A 6078-nucleotide genomic window follows, 5' to 3' on the forward strand; every position below is an offset into this window, starting at 1 on the left:
CTGCGCCCCTTTCGTGAGACTCTCAACACCCCCATAGGTTGGCAAACCACACTGTCTTAAATATCCTCGGGGTATCCCCTGGGGCCTAGGCCAGTGTCTAAAATGGAAGGGACTGCTTTGGCTGGTAGATGCCCAAGTGTGGAGGGAACACAGTGACAACAATGGTCACCATCTGCTGAGCGCCCGCTCCGTGCCAGGCACCGTGTGCTCAAGGAGTTTCGAGCATTAACTCATTTGATTCTCACAACAACCTACGAAAGCGGCATGATTAATCCCATTTTATAGATGATGGTCAGGGACTTTTGATTTGGGCTTCCAGCCTTGACCCACCTTTCTCTCCCCTTCCATAGGACAGCCACCCCTTCCACATACACACCCACTTTCTTCATCCTCCACCCTAAAATCTGGTCTCCACGATGTTGCCCTAAACTGCACTGTCATGGGACTAAGATCTTATCTGGGACTCCTGGACACGTGGTGGGGGGGCATGGTTGTCAGACCTTTTATCTCTACACATCCTGTGGGGGGAGGAGGGGGAGGATGTGGCTTGGGGGTCCTGGAGGCTCTCTGGGAGCCCCTCAGCCTAAAAGAACCTAAAAGAACAAACAATGCCCCCACTCACTCTGGGCTCATTTAAGCCCCCTGTGACCAGTAATGTGTCTCTCACCCCAAATCCCACCACCACGCACCCTCCTTCTGAGAAAAATGCCTGGTTCTCTTCATCTTATCTGATGGTTGTGGGGGTGGGGACAGAAGGGCAAGGTTGATGACAGGCTCCATTTCATGAGATAAGTAAATAGGGCAGGTGGGGGTGAGGTGAGGGGTTGCCCTGGGTCTCTAGCGAGGTGGGCATTTTGACTCTGGGTCTGAGCTCTTTCCACATTAGTTCCTGAAGGGTTAATCAAGCAGTCTCTGGGACTAGACCAAGGGCCCAGATTCAAATCCTACCTCAGCCATTTGGTGACTGTGGGACAAGTTACTTAACCTCTCCATGGCTTGTTCCCTCCGCCTACAAAATGAGGTGTCCCAGAGTAGAAAGCGCCCCTGGTTGTGGAGCAGCAGCTGCACATACTTATTGAGCACTGACTGCCAAGAAGACTCTCGCTGCCCTCCCGGGAGCTGGGACTGGATGGGAGAGGCTGTGCCCTTTACACGGAAGTAAAGGGAACACTACCTGGCTGGCAAGAGCTCTCAGTGGCAGAGCTGTCCTGATTACCAAGGGAACAACTCTGATCCCGAGGCCCCTCTGTAGCCCCCAGTGCCACCAGCCCTGCTTCCAGACGAACCCGTCAGGCAGTGATGGCCAATAATGAATGAGTAAGTGAATGAACGAATGAATGAATGACTAGAACTACAGATCAGGATTGCTCCTAAGTGTGTTGGGTGAATCACAGACCCAAGATCTCCCTGACTCGAGGCTTCAGTCTTTGCAACAACTCAGAGGCTCAGCCCGCTGCCTCAACAGAGCCAGCTCAAGCTGGGAAGATGAATTCCTTTTTGCCTCTTCTGTCTTCCCAGCATGCAGGGCTCTGGGTTGCTGCCGGGCAGGTACCGACCTCGCTACTGTGAAGTGTCACCTCTGATTGTCTCCCTTGACATGGAGGCACTGCCAGTGCTGCCTTTAGTGTGACCATTGTATATACTCAAGTCCTTGACCTTCCATCCAAAGGAGGAGCTCTGTAACAATCACCCCAAGGTGATGAGGCGTTGCTCTAGTAGTAGTGAGCACCCTGCCACTAACAGCATGCAAACAGAAGCCAGGGAAGAACCAATGACAGTGCTAGAGGCGGATTCACACCTTAGGTGGCAAAGAACGTAGATAAGCTTTGAGCCCTGTGGGTCTTGATTTTGTGTTCTCTGTTTCTCAAACCCATCCGCAGGGAACCTGGGAGCACAGACTGTCCCCCCATCCTCATTAAGGAGGCAGTCTTGTCTGAGGCCTTCCTGTGTGTCAGGCCAGGTGCTGGGTTCTGGGGCCCTGGCGGTGAACAGGACCCAGTCCCTGTCCTTGGGGAGCTCCCAGCTCCTGGGAGACAGAGGCACACACAGACAGCCATGGAGACAGCTCCTGGTAACAGGCGAAGGGCTGGGTGGGCAGGAGGACAGCGACGAAGCTATCCATTACCCCCACATCTGCACTCCCTAAAGCGCCCATTAGACACTCATGCTCTCTTCCTTCCTATAGAGTTTTCTGAAGTGATGTGCGTCTAGTCCAGAAACATTCCTTGGATTGCCATTCTGCTCTTAACTTCTCCGTTACCTCATCTTTATCTTTATACTGGGCACCAAAAAAGTTCACCTTGCAGGGTTGTCATGAACTAGAAACTGACATCCATCAAGTGCTAGATGAGAACAAGACAGCGCTAGGCAAGGACAGCTGCTCGGAGCTGCTGACCATGATGTGTCATTATTTGCAGCTCAAGAGGAGCCTTGGTGAAGAGGACAAGATGAGGGGACTACAGCCCTGGTTCCACTCCCAACTAGCTGTGTGACCCTCTGCTGCACCTGGGAAACGGATATACAAAAACACCTGCCTCTGGGAGCTCGCCATCGTCAAGTGAGGGATTAGATGAGAAAGATCTGCTGATTGGAAATGCTGATTCCTATTAAGATCATGCTTACTGGGATTCTCTTTGTGAAATTGGGGCGTGGACGTGGAGACTAGGGCCAGCCAGCTTGGGGAGGGTCAGTCCCCTCTAGCCTCCCATTGGAGTCTAGGAACAGCCAGCCCCGGGCGCCCTCAGCAGGGGCAGCAGCACCCCCATTGCACCTGTGTGTGTGCACATGTGCATTTGTGCAGATGGGTGGCATGTGGGTGGGCGTGTGGCTGGAGGGTGGCGTGGGCACAGGAAATGCCAGTGTCTATGGCCTGAAATCACTTGTGGATTGTGAATCCCTGGGGAGGAATGAAATTGCAACTGGATTTGGAAGATGCAGCAGTGGGACTAGTGTTTGGTACCTGTGGAGGGAAAGGGGGCCGAGAGGCTAGGGGAATGCCCAGTTGGACTATTCTTTGGGGCTGGGGCCTGGGCTCAGCAGTGACCCCCTCCCTTGGGATGGGGGTGGGGCACAGAGATGATGAGGCTATCGCCAGAGACCCCTGTGGCTGAACCCAGGGGTTTAAAAGCAGATAGACTGGGTTCAAATCCTAGTTATGAATCATGGGTCAGTGCTTTCATTTCTCGGAGCCTCAGTTTCCTGGTCTGTAAAATGGAGGGGGGGTGGATAGAGCCTACTGTTACTGGGAGTTTAACCAAGAGGACAGATGTTAAGCTCTTAGCAAGGAAGAAGCATTATTGTTGATATTGGTAGTAGCAGCCAGAAGGAGAGAGGGAGAGGGACTCCACAGGAGCGGGTGATTTTGCAAACTGTAAAGGTTGTTCTGAAGCTGCCAGGAGGAGCACTGTGTTGGACCAGAATGAAAGGGCCACTGTCCCAGGGAGTGAGGGGGAGGAGTCGAGTTTTCATAACCCCTACGGGTTCCTCTTCCTGGTTCCCCTCAATTCCTCTAGAGCTTCTTTCTGGGTTAGAGAACCTGCCTGGTAAGACCTTCTGGGGGTTTCCTCACCACTGCTGGGTGTCACAGGCTGAGCCCAGCTCTAGGACTGAGAGGAGCAGGTGCAGGAGCAGGCACTCTGAGGCAGGACCCCCCCACCCACACACTGCCTGGACCCTGCCTCCAGCCTCCTTGCCTCCACCCCACTCCCTGGAGGCTGCCCTCCCCCTCGTGTGAATCATCATCATTGCCACCTGCTTCTCACCTGTGGGAGAGACAACCATCAGGAGGGGGAGCGGCGGGGTGCCCCCAGATGGTTCTGGCTGTGCTGCTGACCAGGGGCCAGGATGTCCCCCCTTCTTGCAAGGCAGTGCCCGACCCCCTACCCAGCATAGTCGGTCAAGTTTGGGACAAGGGCGTCACCCATGCCAAATAGATTCCGATTCATTAAAAAAAATCTGCCTTGGAGAAGTGGTTCTCAAAGCAGGGTTATAGGGAGCATGTTAGGAAAGCAAATTCTCTGTCCCACCTCATATCACAAACTCTGGAGGGCAGGAGTCGCTGGGGCAGCACTCTGCATTCCCACAGGCCCTCCAGCTGATTCTCCTAGGGGCTAAAAAGTCTGAGAATCATGGTTTCAGAGTTTGCAAAGCAGATTCTTAAGATTCTGTCATTCAAACTGACGCCTTGGTAGTCTTCGGCCCATTTTACAGGTAAAGCTAACTGAGTCTCCCTTTGCCAGATTTCCCATCAGGGAAGTGGAAGAGCTGGGCCTGGAACCCACCGAGTGTGGTTCCGGAGTAATTGTGTTTGCATTCTCTAGACCAGAGTGCTGGCCAAGGTGGGGGGCGGGGCTCTGAGCGGAGGGACTGGGGGGGGGGGGCGGGGGGGACAGAAGGGCGGGCTGTGTTGATTGTTCCCTGCGAGGTGCCCCAGCCCAAATCTACATAAATAAAGCCCAGCCTGCCATTTTGAGTGATCGGTTTATTAATACTCACGGGGCCGCTGCCGAGGCGGATCTCAGCAACAAAGGCGGCTGGCCTCCGCGCTCCGGGGGCATCATTACGTAAAGGCTCGGAGGAGCAGCGCAGAGTCCAACGCTAAGGGCAGGCTGGGGGACTCCGGGGCACCTGCAAAGGAGTCCTCACCCCTCGCGCTCCTCCTCCTACACCGGAAGCAGGTTAACCCCTGCGTGGCTGGCAGTAGCCTTCCACTGGGGCAGAGGGTCTCTCAGAGGCAGATCCTCTGCCCTTGGAGGAGGCTGAACCAGGGCTTCCCCTCCCCCACTCACCACTGCACCTCCGAGCTGAGGGAGAGAGAAAAGAGCAACGCAGAGAGCAAGTTGTGGGTGCAAGAGGCGTGGCTTGCAAATCCAGCTCACCTCTGTGGGGTGACCCATTTTACAGATGGAGATTTGAGGTCCAGAAAGGGTTGGCTTCGTGCACCAAGAATTCCTACCCCCAAATGGGTCCAGAGTCCACGTTTTTTCCCTTGCACCCCACAACGGGTCTTGCTAACCACCACAGATCCACTGGTGTCTCGGTGCTCCGTTAGGGGTCCCAGTGGCAGAAGGCAGTGAGCAGGGTGGAAAGTACTGTGTACATCTCTGTCTCGGGGGCCTGAAGAAGGCTTGGCGCAGGCAGCCCTGGAGCCCGTGTCCACTGAACCAATGGGGCCCAGGACACGCCATGACCATTTGGGTTAGTGGGGACCGACCCACTAGGCCTGGCCCTCACCTTGCCGCCATGCCCAGACCCTGAGAACCAGCCCCTGCCATTCCCCCAAGCGCTCCCATGCTGCAAAACTACTGGACTTTGGCCAGGCGGGGCCCTCTTCCAGGAATGCCCTCCTCCCATCCACCATGCAGTGGGTCCTCTCTGGGAGATCTCCCAACACCCCGACTGCCCCCGAAGATCAGGAACCTTTCCTCCTAGCTGTGTGGCTTTGAACGGTAGCCTCCCTGGGCCTCTTTTTGCCCAACCGTAAACTGGGGTAACAGCCCCAGGCTCACAAGCTTAGTGTTTATTGAGCACTTACACAGGCAGGAGATTTTGCGGACTCAACATGGCAGCCATGAGGAGGTAGGAGCTGTTTCTAGCTTCACGTTAGAGATCAACATCTCTCCCAAATGACTAGCCCATAAGGGGCAGAGTCCAGATTCAAATCCTGGTCCCTGTCTCCTTGGTTTCTAATCTCCTGCTCACAGGCCTCTGATTCTGATGATCAGATGAGAAATAATTAAGGACCTGCATATAGTAGGTGCTCAATTATACTTCTGCTCCTTCACTGGAAAGGTCCCAGGGCAGCCCTTTGGTTCCCACCCTATCATCCCCATGGACACCAGGGCATTCTGGGAGCCCCTCAATGGGGATGGGGCTGGAGGAGGGGGTTGCGGGAAGCTTTGGCAGAAGACTGTGTTCCAGCTTCTGAGTATAAATAAATTATTGTTTTATGTCCTTATATAAGGAAAGGGCACATTGCATTTGCCTATCTAAGCATGTTGAACTGTAGCTTCCCTGTGTTTTGCCAATTGCCCACATGTGTTTTCAGCCCAAGGCAGTAAACAGGAGCCCACGGGGCCT

The sequence above is a fragment of the Mustela nigripes genome, unplaced genomic scaffold (genome assembly GCF_022355385.1).
Source record: "Mustela nigripes isolate SB6536 unplaced genomic scaffold, MUSNIG.SB6536 HiC_scaffold_76, whole genome shotgun sequence".
Lineage (NCBI taxonomy): Eukaryota > Metazoa > Chordata > Mammalia > Carnivora > Mustelidae > Mustela > Mustela nigripes.